The 16,127-nt window shown below is 38.2% G+C and overlaps 1 protein-coding gene across 5 annotated transcripts in view; it reads left to right on the top strand.

Moving 5' to 3' along the window:
- The window catches only part of LOC122563577 (AT-rich interaction domain 1Ab), a 126,450-nt gene that overhangs the window by 20,396 nt on the left and 89,927 nt on the right, over positions 1 to 16,127 (top strand). The gene's annotated exons all lie outside the window — the stretch shown is intronic.

Here is a 16,127-nt window from a genome sequence, read left to right on the forward strand (position 1 = left end):
TTTGAGCTGTTGCAGTTGTTGAGGTGTAAAAACACCCAATGTACTGATAGGAAGGGTGTTACTGGATCTTTGAATAGTAACATTGAAAGAGTGGTGATATTGTTCAAAGTCAGAGTGTGGTCTTAGACTTCGAGGGGCGTGTGAAGGTGGTGGTGCTCCCATGCATCTGCTACCCTTCTAAGTGATAGAGCATTCCTCCTTGTTTGAGGTTAAGGATTAAGAAGCTGCTGCTGAAGGACCCTTGCTAATCTATGCAGTGCATTTGTAGATAGTGTACACTACATCTGTATGTAAATGGTTGATGAAGTGCCAATAAAGCAGGTTGCTTTGTCCAGAATGATGAGCTTCTCGAGTGTTGCTGGAATTGCACCGGTCCTGCTAAGTGAATAATAGTCCCTCTTACTCTTGTCTCTGCTGGATGGTAAACCAGCATTGGAGAGACAGAATGATAGTCAGGTGTTGCAGAATTCATAGTCTTTGACCCACTCGTGTATCCATTAGTTATATGGTTGGTCTAGTCTGTTAATGCTCAGTGGTAACTCAAGATGTTGATAGTGGGAGATTGAAAGGCATTACAGTTGCTGAATGTCAAATGGCGACGGTCATTGCTTGACATAAGAACTAGGAGCAGGAGTAGGCTGTCCGGCCCTTCGAGCCTGCACCACTGACATTTGTGTGATGTGAACATTTCTTAACAATGCATCAGCCTATGCCTGGATGTTACACAGGTCTTGCTGTATACGGACGTGAGCTGTTTTATCGTATGAAGAGTCACAAATGGTGCTGAGTATTGTACAGTTATCAGCGGACAGCAAACATCTCCACTTCTGACCGTTATGTTGGAGGGAAGGCAATTGATGGTGCAGCTGCGCCAGTTGGGATACTAGTTTGACGTCCTGGTGCTGAGATAATTCACATCCAACAACTACAAGCATTTTTCTTTTTGTGCTAGGTATAACTCCAGCCTTCAGCCAATATTCTCATTCTCATCAATTCCAGTTTTGCTAGGGTTCTTTCCCATGCACAGTTGAACCCTAAATTGATGATGTTGAGGATAGTCACTCTGAGCATTCAGCACTCCGTTTGAACCAATGGACTCCGGCTTAGTGCCTCTGGTGGAATACAAACTGAGCAGTGGGCAGTTTATGCATTTTCAGGTGTTTGATAACACTATTGCTTATCCCTTCTGTCACTTTACTGATGGGTAATTGACAGAATTGGATTTGTACTGCTTTTTGTGCACAGCAAAAAAGCAGTACCATGGCAATTTCCTACACTATTTTGTAGATGCCAGTGTTGAAACTGTACTAGAACATTATGGTTAGGGCCAAGCATGTTCTGGAGCATGTCTTCAGTGCGATTACTGGGATGTTGCCAAGGCCCATACACTCTTCAGTATCCAGTGTGGTTGACTTGCATTTTTGATGATGTGACCTCGGGAGACTGAGATGAATCATCCATGCTACACTTTGACTGGAGATGGATGCATATAGATTTGCACTGATCTGCTGGGCTTCCTGTCATTGATAGACATATTTGTAGAGCCCCCGCCTTGTTTTAGATGTTTCAATGTCTATCATCATTCACAACTGCAGAACTTCATCAGATCTGGTGGCTATGGGATAACTTAGTCCTGTCTAGATGCTTTTTTTGGTGTACAAGTGGTGATGACCCACAGTGACTCATCGGTGCTTAAGTTTGACTTGTTAGATCTTTTTGAAGTCTATTCCATTTGACCGTTTGGTAGTGCCACACAATGTAATGATGGGTCTCCTTATGTGAAGATTGGACTTTGTCTCTCAGTGACCGTGTATACTAAACTCCTTTGTTAGTATGTGTTCCTACTTGCAAAATGTAGATTAGTGAGGACAGGGTCAAACATGTTTCCCTCATTCCATGCCACAAACCTAGTCTAACAGCTGTGTCCTTTAGGACTTGGCCAGGACTGGTGCTACTGAGCCACTCTAGATAAAGTCTCCCACTCGAGTACATTCTGTGTCCTTGCTGCTATCAGTGCTTCCTCGTGTTCAACAAGGGGGTTTGTTGATTTCTGTGAGACATGAGAGGCAGTCGTAATCAGGAGTTTTTCTTGTCCATGTTTGATCTGATGCTATGAGACTGAGAGCCCAGAGTTAACTCGCCTCTTGTGGATCTGCTTATGTGATAGTATCTATTCTAGGATGATGGTACCTGGGGCATTGTCTGTGAAGTATGATTCAGTAAGTGTGACAATATTGCTTGACTAACCTGTGAATGTCTGTCGCGTTCTCAGGTTTCCTCCCATAGTCCAAAAATGTGCAGGTTAGGCGGACTGGCCATGTTAAGCGGACTGGCCATGTTAAATTGTCCTGTTGTGTCCAAAGATGTATAGGGTAAGTAGATTGGCCATGATAAATGGGTTATAGGGTTGGAGGCTGGGTCTGGGTGAGGTCTTCTTTGGAGGATCAGTGCAGATTTCATGGGTGGAATGACCTATTTCTGTCCTCCAAGGAATGTTTTATTCTTTGTACCTGGTGGTGAATATGTCATGCAAAGTGTATTTATAAATCAGGAGAAAATGGTCACTGAAGTTATTGTGCTAAAAATCTCTGAATATTTCACTGTACTTCTAGTTTGCACATCTGTTTATCAGTAATTCAGAACTCAAGTTCCGAAGGATCCAGCAACTTGTTTTTGTTTCTGATTTCCAACTTCTGCAGTTCTTCAGTTTCTAAACAAAATCTTTATCAGCAATGGCTGATGTGGGAGTTCATGGCTTCTAGTGAAATTGTGAACTAAGTTCTTTTTATTTTAGCCCACCCACTGTTGAGAGAATCTATCCCAATCAACCACAATCCTTTTAAGTAGTTAGTTAGTTGATTCACCAAATTGACATTGAGAAGGAAGTAATACAGTAATGATTCACGCTTCGATGAGATCATTGCTAGAACCTAGTGTATTTACAGAATGTACTTCTGCCAGAACATGATGCTGCACAGCTTTCAGTATCACACACCTCTGTCCATTTCCTCATTTGGGTTTCTCATTTACATATAACAATGTACTGTGTCATAGCTGAGTACTGCAAATGGCAGTGTATGAACTTAATCGGTAATTATTTTATTAATTTGAGCAGGACAAAGCAGTAAAATTTTGCCTTCATGAGTTTTTTGTTTAATAAGATTGACTTCCATTATTAAGTCTGTTTGTCTTTCTGCTCCTCATACCTTTTTCCTGTAATGAGGCTATCCAGACTGCTGAAATGTTATTCAGAGCACTAGTTTGAGAAATTTTGAACTTGATTTATCATTGAGTAATATAATTCATGAGTCTTTTCATTTGTGAATGCATCAATATTTAATTACAAGACTCAAATTGTACTTCATTTCTAAATGGCGAACATCAATATCACATAAGAAATGTTTCCCCAAATTATGTGAATATATTTCTGTTGGACCTCCCTTCCGCCACACACCATGATCATCTCACCAGGACAGGGCTGATGGTGTCTGGGACATCGTCTGGCAGGTATAATTCTGAGAGTTTCATTCTACTGGACTATTACTTGACGAGCCTGTGGGATAGCTCTCCCAGTTTTGCATCAAGCCCTCTGATATTGTTAAGGGTGACTTTGCAGAGTCAATAGGGCTGTGATGTTCTTTCTGGAATCCAGGTAAATTGCTGGATTGCTAAAGTCACAGTATAAATTTCAGTTGTTGCTGGCTGCTTTTGTGCAAACTTAATTTTTGATCACTCCAACAAAAGAATTTTGAGAAAATTGGTATATAGAAGTGAATCAAAAGTGTTGACAATGTGTGTGTCGTGTTGCTTTCCTTATTTTCAAGCTACCATCCTGAAGGTACATCCCAAAAAGGCCTGAAAGTTCTGAATAATTGGCTTAATTAATATTGAGCATCCTCTCTTGATATAATCTTAAACTAATTTTATGAAGGAAAGCTACAGAATGTTCATCCTGCACCACATTCTGCTCAATCATAATGATTTAGATTGCTAAACTTTTCTAGTGCAAGTCAAGAAAAATCAGCCTGGGTTCCAACTGCTGAACAAAGTCCTATTGATAAAAATATTCATTTGAGTTAGCTGCTATCTAGTGTCCTTTTCAACTATCCACCCATGCATTTGGCATAAACCAATATTTGAATAGCATGTCGAGGCACACATACATAGGTTGAACTACAACCATTAAAGACCATTGGTACAACTGCAATGTGGGTGATATTTCTTCACAGGCACCTCTTGATCTTATTGGGTATGTTGGATGCAACAGTCCCATGTTAAGCTATATAATTTCAGTAACCCTTAGGGGTACCTGTTTCGCACATTGTGGATCAATGTCTTCACCCAAATCTGTCACCTGTCCAATTGTTTTCATGGGCATATGCATAAACCCCTGCAGTGAACTTAACATTTAGAATGCTTTATGTCATCCTCCTGTTTGAAAATTACTGTAGACTTTGGCTGTTGGAAATATTAAAATTCATTTGATTATTACATGTGATTTAATGCTTATACACATGTGTTTGCTGTCTGTAGATAAATTGTTGGACACTGTTTAATCTCTGATCAGTCTTCTGCATGAAATAGATTGTTTCATTCCATAAAAAGGCCACATCAATTCACAGTTGAGCTGAAATCTTTTTTGGCCTTGATATAATTAGTCACAACTGAGTACATTTATGCAGAGAGTTTCGGGTAATAAAGGCATTCTGATTTTTGAGGACTCCTTTTGGTACATATGTCACATGATTCATTTCCGTTCCGATAGCAAATTTGGTTTTGGGCATTTTCTTCAGGATGGATTCTTCATTCTAATCTGCATCACATTTTCACAAACATGGAATTTTCTTTGCTACAGAACTGTTACTTGCTGAGTTAGTAAATGTTAAGAGCTTTTAACATGGAAGCAGCTTTATTTCATTCAAAAAAACTGAAAGGATTGCAGATGCTGGAAATATAACAAAAGAACAAATTATTGGGGAAAATTCAGGTCTGGCAGCATCTGTAGAGCAAAAACAGTGAATCTTTTGGGTCCAGTAACCTGTTCTGAAGAAGGGTTATCGGACCCAAAAAGTTAACTCTTTTGTTTTCTCTTCATAGATGCTGCCAGACCTGCTGAGTTTGTTTTTGTTGTTAATTCATTTTGATAAATGAATCGGTTCCATTCATCACTTGCTTTGTCATGGTCTGCTGTCTGTGGGTGTGTCTTAAACACATTTTTGCAACAAGGCTCCTAGCACCTGTTTGATCCCATACATTGATTTAGTGTGCAAGTCAAGTGCTGAAGAAATAGGATTATCTTGTATGGAAAGTTAACTTGTGTGCTGCAATCTAGTTTTTCAGCTGCCCAGTTTAGGACCATGAGCAGTTTGGTCTTTTGTTATCATACATGTGAGAGTATCTGGTTTAAAACAAAGTTTGTTTGTGCCAATGTGGGTGCAAACTGGGCTGATTCACGTAGGCACAAGTCTATTTCATGTAGTTTTATAATCAAACTAAGCCTGTTCAGCAGCCATGGATAGCAAGCAGTGCTGATATAATAGCTGGTGTCTTTAAACAATCAGCTTGGCTTCCTTTGCTGTGTGGCAAATCACATGACCGTCGTTGTTTATTAGCAACCCAAGCCATCTGTTGACTCGTCATTATCAGTCATCAGGCAGGAATCCAACTCCTAGGCAGGCAGCCCCTGATGCTAACCCTTCAGACAAGAAATGGTGTGGCCTTGGTATATGTAGATTAGCCATGTGCTATTCAATGGAAAATGCGAGAGAGAGAGAAAGGGATTTTTCCTTTGCATTAATGAGAGGCAGGCAGCAGAGCAGTATGAGTGAACTAGAGACTCCACTTGGAACAAGTGTGCAATGTGCTTCCCCACCCCCTCCTTGACGTCACATCATCACAAACCCTCCTGTCTTTTACTGAGTGTCATTCATTCATTGCCAAGACTGATGAAAAATTTACTTGGCAACAATTCAAACAGTGCACAGCTGTGAGGTTTTAGATTTTAGGCAGAGTGCCCTCAATTTAAAATGATTTATAAATAGTGTGTTAGAGCCTTCCTTCCCACAGTTGGACCTGGCTTGCCATAAGGTACAGCAAATGGAATGTTTCTGCCGAGCTATTCTTCATGTTATAGTGAGGTTTTTGACTAAGTTCCTAATAATCTGTTTGATTTTATAAGTGGAAATGAAGTTTCAATGCACATTGTATCTGATGTAATGGTGTCTATATAATCCTCTCAGGAGAAAAGGCAATGTCTTAATCCAATGAAGGGCAAAGGTGACTCCTTGTTGATGTAAGAAGGCTGATTTAAAACTCCAAAGAATTGAATTTCCTGTAGATTTGCTGATACTTTAGTTGCAGTGTATCAAAGTTACTGGTATCTTTAGGAGTTAACAGTCCACAGAAAGGGAGTGTTAATTTACAGACTAGATTAAAGACCTGTGAAAGTCTTTTATCCTGTATACAATGAGTTGAGGCCGACACAGGACATGAATGTACGTAGTATTGTTAGACTTTCAGTAAAGTATGATGGGTGTTTGAATTTTAGTATTGTTGGCTTGGAACAGCGAAAACACCTGCAATACAGGTGCAGAATTATGGCTCCAAACTGAGTTGTCTGGAGGCAGCATATTGAATAAGTGTGGTGAAATCCTGGTGGTTTCACATTTGTACCAATGCAGTGCACCTCATCCCATTGAAAGACAATTATCATGCGTGAGGGCTGTTGTTAGCTTTGATTTGTTAGCTGAGAGCTGGATAATGTATTTGGAAAATTGATCTCTTCACTGGTAGAGAAATCTTGGGATTTCATTATTTTGCAATTGTCAAGTTTTCAATCTTTGCAGTTGTGAGCATTCAGGAAAGTGAACATTGCAAAGCACCAGGGTTTTGTAAAATATAGCAGCTGATTGTGTTCAGAATATTGAGAATAAACAAGTTTTAGTAAAAGAAAAATGGGTCCATGTAGTCTATTTTTGGTTATTTCCCTAGCGCTTGAAAGCTGAACCTTCAGCTTTCTAGCCACACTTCCTGAAACACACTTCCTAAAAACCCTTCATCGTCCAACCTCGTTCAACCCATTTATTGCAGCCTTTAAAATCTATCTAGCTAACCTCTTAGTCTAACTTTCTTGTAAACCACCCCCTTTGTCTGCAAGTTGTCATTTTAATTTGAACCTCTATAAAGTGTCTTAGGGCAACTTCTTATATTAAAGATGTTATGTTAATGCAATTTATTTTGATGGAATCACAGGAGAGTAATACTTGTATGTTTTCCTGGTTTGTATTATCATTATCACTGAATATGGGGTCAGTTTTTTAAATAAATGGTAAAGAAGCCATAGTCTAATAAAGCTCAGGTAATGTTGTTTGAAAAAACTTCTTTTATGAACTCTACAGTTTTATTTGCTATCTGCTGCATCTCTCACTGAAGAGCTTTGGAATGGAGGTCAGTTAATTTTCTTATATGAAAGGGAAGATGAATCCAGAGAATTACAGATCAGCTTATAATATCAGTTCTGGAATAGATCGTGAAATTCTTAGCATAGTAGAAAAACATCTAGAAACCAATAGTAGTTTAATGTATAGTCAACATGACGTGACCACATTTTGCTGAACTTGAAGTAGTAGATTAATGTATTAAATGCAATGCATTTGGACTTTCCTAAGTCCTTTGAGGAAATGTAAAATCCAAACGCCTAGATTCAGGACACAGAATGGCGAGCAAGTCAGCTACAAAACAGGAGATCCAGATTAATGATTATGCCTAGTCTCTCTGCCTGTCAAAAGGTAGTTGTGCACAGGGGATTGGTACTGGCATTATTTTCAATATACATTAACATGTACAGTACTTGATGGGGTATAAATTTTCAATTTGTAGGCGAAGTTGGGAGTGGGTTGCGAGTTAGTGTTTGTAGTGAACAAAGAGACTACAGCAAAATATAGAATGGTATAAATTTGCAGACTGGATATGTAATTAATAAACAAAGTCCAAGATTGATAAGTATGTGATGACAATTTTGTAGCAACAATGAGAATGTCCCAAGTTACCTTAATCTAAAATCTTGTTGGAACAGAGGGATTTGGAGTTACGTAGACATGAATTAAAATCAGTCATGCACATTACATCTCTATGACTCTCTTACTCTATTAATGTTAAACTTGTCAAATCTTAGTGACACCATAATTGAAATACTATGTACAGTTCAATCTAGATCAATATTATGGACCAATGATAGGCCTTTGAGAAGGTACAAAGATGATGTAAGAATAATACTTGGAACCTAGTTAAAAATATTTCCAAACTTTAACTGACATGGGCTGATGCATAATCTGATGGCTTAAAATAAAATATTTTCATTTTTAGAAGGATTTAGTGTTCACAAATATAATATTGTCGTTACTAAATTCAATAAGAAATTCAGAAGAAATTTCTTTAGTTGGGGAGTAATTAGAATGTGGAATGCACTACTACAAGGAGTAGTCAAGGGAATAATGTGATTGCATTTAAGGATACTCTAGAGTGATACTTGAAAAAGGAAAGGACAGAAGCATATGTTAATAGGGTTATCTGAAGTTGGATGGAAGAGATCTGTGTGGACCACAAGCACCAGTTGGAGAGTTGGGTCAGATGGCCCCTTTCTGTGCCATAGACTAACATGGTTTTAGTTTATACTTTAACCCTGGCATTGTCATGTTAATGCCTAGAGTTTCACTGACTCTTTAAGATAGTGATACTAACTCTTAAGTAGTTTGGCACTTTTTAGTAACAATGGAATACATTTTTTCCTATGTTTATCATGGCAATATTTAACATTACCAAATCTTGATCAGCTTCAGTTACTTTCCTGGCAAAGTACTGAACCCTTCTGAAAATTAATATTCTATTCTATTGTCTGAAAATAGTTAAATTTTAACTTTTTTTTTCCTGTTTAAATGTTTGTCATCTAGATGCTTGCTTTCATTTTGATGGATTTGGTGTTAAAATACTTTCCTCCAACTCAGGCAAACCATTTGATGTTGTACCTGTGAATTTCAACAATGTGAAAAATCAATGTAATAAATGTATAAGAATTTCTAAAATGTTGTTTTACAGTTTACATTGAAATGTTGTAAATTAATAAACCATTTGTAAAGTCTCTGCACTAATAAAAATGACTGAGCTAATTCTATGCACGCTATTTAATGGCAGGTGGGGTCAGTAAATGGGTTCACACAATTTGATATATATCTCTGCGCAGCAGCTCCTGCTAAACTATTTCTTAATTTGCACAGTTAATAACCGTGCATTTTATAGACTTCTCATTTACTAGGTGTTAAGCACATGAACAAGTAAATGACCTATGACTACAGATTAATGTTCAGATTGAGATTAACCAGGTTTAGTGATTCCTTGTATTAACTGTACTTGGGCGATTTATGGATTAGAAAGACCTTTTGAATGTAATTCTTAAATGCTCCCTTTACTAAATTATAGGTCAATTTAAGTATTTTTATGCCACAGCAATTAGTTGGCACAGATACGACAGGTTGAATGGCTTCTTTCTGTATTTTGAAACCTCCATAGATTTATTACCATGCGTTCATTCCAATCTGCAAACCTAGCGGCTGAGGTTTAACTGGTAATCCAGTGTGAAATCTTTCTTAATGGAAACCTGCTTGTGTTGGAACAAGTAGTCCCTCAATATGACTGCAACCTGGAGGGCATCCATTGTCTTTGGAGATGACAGTCTGCCCAGGGTGTGTGTCACTTTTGGGTTGAACATCATCTGTTGTTGCTATAGAGCCTGTTTCATGAGTAGCAATCCCTTCCACAGCTGACTGAGATGAATAATGTTGGCTGGAGGTCAACTGATTTTTTCCCTCTTCTGGTGACCTCTTTTTCTGCCATCTGGACACCTCAAAGTTTTGAGGTTGTGTGTGGAACAACAGCAAACTAGTCGAAAGTACAAAGCTCTAGGAGTACCAGATTTGCATTCTCAGCACCTGCTTCACAGCTACAAAACATGGATATTGCTGTCTACCTTCGAATGTTAAAAATCTCAACACCAGGTTTAACTTTGTACACCTCAGTCCAACACCGGTACCTCCAAATCATACCCTAGAGTGAATTATGATTATTCCTAGTCGAGGCATTCCTGCTGCTCCCATCCCCTCTGGTGTGAATTGTGTGAGGGAATCAAGTGCCACATTCTATTCCTAAAATGGCAAATGCTTTTGATTATGTGTATGTATGATGAAGTCAGATTTGATACAGAAAACATTTTGACAATCGTCCTTTGCTTGCTGACAGCTTGGAAATGGAAGTTGCCTGCTGTAAGGAGGTACAAAGACAAAGGTTTGTTAAATTGGAGTGGAGATTTTGGGGTGATTTGAAAGATACCTGAAATTTTGAGCAGATGGAACATAATAAGTGGACATATCCAGTAATTGAAGATCTAGAACAAGGGGACATTGAGTAAAATAAACACAGAGGACTTTGGGCAGAATGCAGATAATGTTTTGCATATATTGAAGTGACACTGTAGAACTCTTTGAAGTTTATAGCGGAGACTCCATCTATGTTTAAGATTAGTTAGATGTTTGAAATAGACAGTATTTGGGAATGTTGAATTGGGAGTTTACTTCTATAGAGGATAAACACTAAAGGTTGATTGGCCTCGTGCCCTGTTGATTATTGTACTTTATGTAAATTGAGTAGCTCCATCTCTGATTCGTTAACATACTATGTTAACTATCCTCAGCAACAGTGCAGTTGCTATAATTAGGTTCAAGATGACAAATTTATTGTAGAATGTTAGTCGAGTTTCATTTGACATTTTGTACATTTCTGAAAATGTTCTGATCAATCACACTGTAAATGTTCTATTCACTCGGCTAAGGATTTATATTTTATATTTTATATTTTAATTTCTCTCCTGTCATTCCAGGCTTTGATGCTGGTTGGGCTGAACATGGAGCTTTGGAAATTTACTTTCTACAAATACCACAAACTAAGTTCCTAACCATCAGCTCAGTTCTTCTCCAATTGCTGTTTTCACGAATATTTATTCCTGAACTAAGCTGTTGCCCTGTACTCGTTATCAAGAATACCTAATTCCATCTTCATAACATCACTCACCCCTCTCACCTGCCTCTCAAATGCTGCCAAAACTGTCATCTATATCTTTTTCACCTTGGACTTAACAATCCTGATCAGTTTCCCACCTTTTTGTCTTTCATTACGAGCTCATCCATGACAAACATACACAAAAATGTATGGATTAGAAGATAGCGATGAGCATTTGACCCTTCGAACCTGCTCTGCCAGGAACACTCTTGTCTGACTAACTTGCACAAAGTCCTGTTCAACCCTTGCCACCACACTCACTGACCATTAATGGCTTCCAACATGCTTATGACACATGGCATTGTTCCCTTTGTCTATGCAATCAACTCTGCCACTGGAACTTTTGGAAATCTTTGCATACTGCAGTTCTGGCTCTTGTGCATCCCTAATGTCAATGACTGTGACACTGCAAGCTATGCTTTCTGCTGCCTAGGTCCCAGATTCTGAAGTTGCCTGCTTAAAACATCTAATTTCCATCCCCCTCCAGCCCATTTCCTCCTTAAAACCTACCTCTTTCACAAAGATTTCAGCCTTTAGTTGAAGTACCTCCTTTGTCAGTTGGTGTTAGATTGTTTGATAATATTGTGAAGTACTGTCCATGTTTTATTGAGTAAAAAGGGATTATGTAGATACTAGTTATTGCTGGTGTTTTGTTTGCATGATTGAATAGGAGGAACAAATAACTGGACGCGATAACAGCAATCTGTCTAAAGTGCACATGTGTAGTTACTGAACATGAGTATAAGAACTACATGCAAGAATAGTCCAACAGATACTTGTCCAGTATTAGTATGAATAAATGGTAATTGGATTGAGGTACTGGATGGCAGTTGAGAGGCAAGCGTATTCACCAATTTGTTAGCTAACGGTTGCCTGTAGAGTGGTGGTCACTACTTGTGGGGGGAGAAAGAGGGTGAGGTCTGCAGCATGGGAACCTACTATTTCCCTTTTTCTGCCTGTGGTTCCGTTCTGCTCCTAAATCAGCATATGTAACCCTTAAGAAATTTGAAACATCTAGGTGGAAATATTCTGGATGTTGAGGTTGAGGAAGTATTAAATGATTCTTTGAATAATATTCCATGGTGTGATAAGTGGTCCCTGTTCTCCCATGTGCTTTCTGATTTTACTTTCTGGTTTACTGAATGGTATCTGGTTAATTTTAATTTGGATGATCAGTGCTGGACAGCTGGCAGCTTCACTTCTGTTTTTAAACTGCTTTGTGCTTTATAATATCCTCTCTGAAAAGGCCTACTTAGAGTTTTGTACTGCTTTTTTTACATGTCCCCCTGAACCTTTTCTTATTCTCTTGCCCTCCTTTAGGCCTTGACTTTTGGGGTTGCTGGAATTTCTCTCAGATCTTAACTAAGTGGTTAAACAGTGAGTGTACACGGTGGGTAGGTAGTCATTGCAACCAAGTGTGATGGGTGACCTCTGCACTTTTTCAGTGGGGTATCACTGATTAGTTGGGATTAAGTCCTGGTAAGTTTGACCTTGTTCTTGGTTTTGTATAACAAACCTGATTGATTGATTGAATCTCTTGAAGAAGTGTGTATATGTGTGCACATACGCATATATATTTTTAAAAAGTACTAGTGTAATCTGCAGTTGAGGAAGTCCTATAATATGTTATATCCAATGCTTTGTCATAGGCTACAAAAATATTTTAAATCTAATAGTTTTCAAACTGCATTGGAGGGGTTTTAACTTTTTTTTATTCTCTGAATTATTGGTCTGGATTTCTGGCTGCCATGTTGCAATCCCAAATTTTTATTTAGTTCTTCATAACTATTTCACTACTGTGCTATTTAATTTTAATTTATTGAACTTTGAAAGTAATGTTTATTTCTGACAAATGTCAAAACCATGGTAGGGTGAAAGGTGAGCTCAAATTCTGCAGGGGGAATAATAAATGGTAGAATTGCATCATTGTTGTTGGCCACATGTCGGATTCAAGCAGTTAATGTAAATGACTACACCTCCAGGGAACAGTCATGTCAAAGGCCAATGTTTTCATGGGTCTTTTAAATTGCTGTCGTTTCTTGAAGCTAAAAGCATAAGTGAAAATTGAAGGTCTTGAAGTAGTGCCAGGTGGGAAGGTAAAAGAGGGTGGGGGATCTTTGGACACTTCATGCAATATGAGAGATAAAAGACTTTACCTGCAACAGGTTTAGCTATTTAATGTTAAGCATTGTGACTTATTAGATGAAACTGCATTCTTTTTATTTCTAATTAGAGATGCAGAGAAGTTCTTAAATAGGTGTTTAGAGTTACTGCATGGTTAGTGAAGGACTGAGACCAGAGCCCTTTTAAGTTGAACAATACCATTTAGAAAACCACAGGCCCATTTTAAAAGCAGCAGTTGGATCAAGAAAAGCTAACTTGTGCTTTGGTAGAACTCAAGAATCTGATCACTTATGCGGACGATACTCTCTCAAAAAAACAATGCATAAGTGAGGAAAAGGTGGTGGACACCAAGGAAAGTTGCCATGCGATATTCAAAGGAGTATGAACAGAACTCATTGTTGAAAATGCAATGGCCTCAATTAGATATCCAGTCTTAGCCAAATGTCTCTACATCACTAAGGTGAATAATGCAGGAATGGTTAAAAGCAGCGTAATGTGATTAGCACCATCAAAGTTTGCAAATAAATTCTGAATTACTGCCCCTGAGGCATAAGGTATCACTTGTGACATTAATTAGGAACCATTTCAATCCTGCAATCGGGCACATAGGTAACGTGAGAGATTTTAACATAAAGTGGAAGAACTGTGGCCATGGATTTGGACGATGGCAATATATTCAAGATGTTGGAAATTGCATGATGGTTGCCTGTTATGGATAGGGGGTTGGTGGGTAAATGGCTATGTGCAAGTACTTAAAAACTTTGGTTACATGAGAAGCAAATTGGAATTGAGTAATCAGTTCAAAGAAAATTGGATTGAAGCACCTTTAAGTGGGACTTGTACAGGATAGTTTTGGAGAGGGTCTGAATGGGTGCAATGGTGTTGTAGTGATGTCAGTGGATGAGTCATCTAGAGGTCCAAGCTGTGGATTTAAATCCCACCATGGCAGCCAGTGAAATTTGAATCATAAAACTAGTTCCAGTAATGGTGACTGTGAAACTATCACTCTCTGCAAAAACCCACTTGTTTCACTCAAGAAAGGAAATCTGCCAGCCATACTTGATCTTGTCTACATGTGATTCTGCATCTACAACAATGTAATTGGGTGTATTTGTTTACAAAATTTGATTTGTTAGTTCCCGAAACTTCAGTTCAAGAGTGGAAGGGATCAGTAAGCTCTTGTTCCCAGTTATGTGGCCCCTGGCTTTTGCATTGTCCAGTAAGCTTAATGACTGCTTGTTTGTATGATTTAGTAGCATCATGGGATTTCTTTTAATGTAAAGATGACCATATAATTATTGTTTCAGTTCAGAAACTGGAATTCCGTCTGAATAGCTGCAGTTATGGTAAGTGTGCAGTGCCTGCATTAATGCACTCCACAAAATGTCCACAGTAGTTCACAAAATGGCAGCCAGCAATGTAATATTGCCACGCTGTAGAAAGCTGCTATTCTCCCCTTCTTGCATTAACAGACTAAGTTTAAGGCTTAAAATCACAGCATTGTATATGTAAATGTCATTCATGTGCATAGATTAGTTTCTGATAAATAATAAAATATTTGGGAGAAGGTAAAATTCTACACTAATGTTTTCAGTGACAGTTCTCTCAAAGGATTTTGTTTCTTAATTAGACTAAAAGCTTCTGTTTCCTAATTAATGGGAAAATGGCATAGAGGTCAGTGACAGAAGAATTATGTTCATGTGTTACTTTTTTAAAACCAGTAAACCAATAGATGGTCTGTGTAACTAGGACCTAGCAGAAGCAATGCTGCCCTCTTTGGTGAGTTGACTTAAAGGTCTTTTTGAAAGAGAATGTAACTAGGGGTTGCCAGAAACTGTAATATCTGACTTGGAGATTACATAGCATTGCTGTCTGTCATCTAGTCCTTGATCTTGAATAGTATGTTGGCTTCTAATCATCTGGGCAATAATATGTGAAATAAAATGTTAAGTATATGGATGCATATCTTTCCCCTGCCCAGGATGAATATTGCTTACCACTTGGTTTGTGGGTCAATCTTAAAAACACATTGCAATATAAAACAATAACTTTTAAGAAATTCATCCTGTACATATGTGCACATCAGGAATGCAGTGTTACATGGACAAGGAATGCAGCAAAGACCTCCAGAAGTCTGCATCAAAGGTGGTGGTGGTTTTTGCAAGCTATGTACATTTGGAATTTGTTTAATCAAAATTGACTTTCGTAGAATAATCTCTTGATTGACTTCCTGATTGAGAATCTTTGGATTAAGTGCTAAATATTGCTGTACAGCGTAGTATCTTTGGTTCTGCTGTAACCATTTTTATGACCGTTCTGACATCTTATGTTTTGAATTGGCTTCCGTCTGAAGTCCTTTCATCAATGAGTACTTGTGGTGATCATGTTTTGTCACTGAAGCATGGTATGTGCCCTCTTCAGCTGAGGGTGTCAGTCTAGCGCTTCATCCTGTAATCCATGTGTGTATTTGAGAGGGATATGTTCACAATGCAACAATTCAAGCTTTTCTTGCATTTTCTTTATGCAATCCTCCTCTTATTCTTACCATATGCACTCCTCACTCATGATAATGATGGGCTGGCTTGTCATGCAGTAGTCACTGAACAAAATTTGATCAGGTGGGCTTAATGCCAGTGGTGTATATCAAATGTTTTAGGAAGTTTTGAGTATGTGCATACCTTAAGCACCATTTTGATTAACTGACTTGTCTTGTAATTTTAATATGTATTTCTTGCTGATATGTATCACAAATAAGAGAGAAACATATTTTTTTAAAAGGGGTAGAAAGGCCTGATTTTTTGTTTAGCTGAATTGATTTCCAGGCTTGTAATGTAGCAGCTTATTTTCTCTAACTAATTACAAAACTTTGAAAAACAAGTGGATCCTTTGGAAACAAT

This window comes from Chiloscyllium plagiosum, unplaced genomic scaffold, assembly GCF_037043375.1.
Source record: "Chiloscyllium plagiosum isolate Xiang-an unplaced genomic scaffold, Cpla_swu_hap1 HiC_scaffold_30, whole genome shotgun sequence".
Lineage (NCBI taxonomy): Eukaryota > Metazoa > Chordata > Chondrichthyes > Orectolobiformes > Hemiscylliidae > Chiloscyllium > Chiloscyllium plagiosum.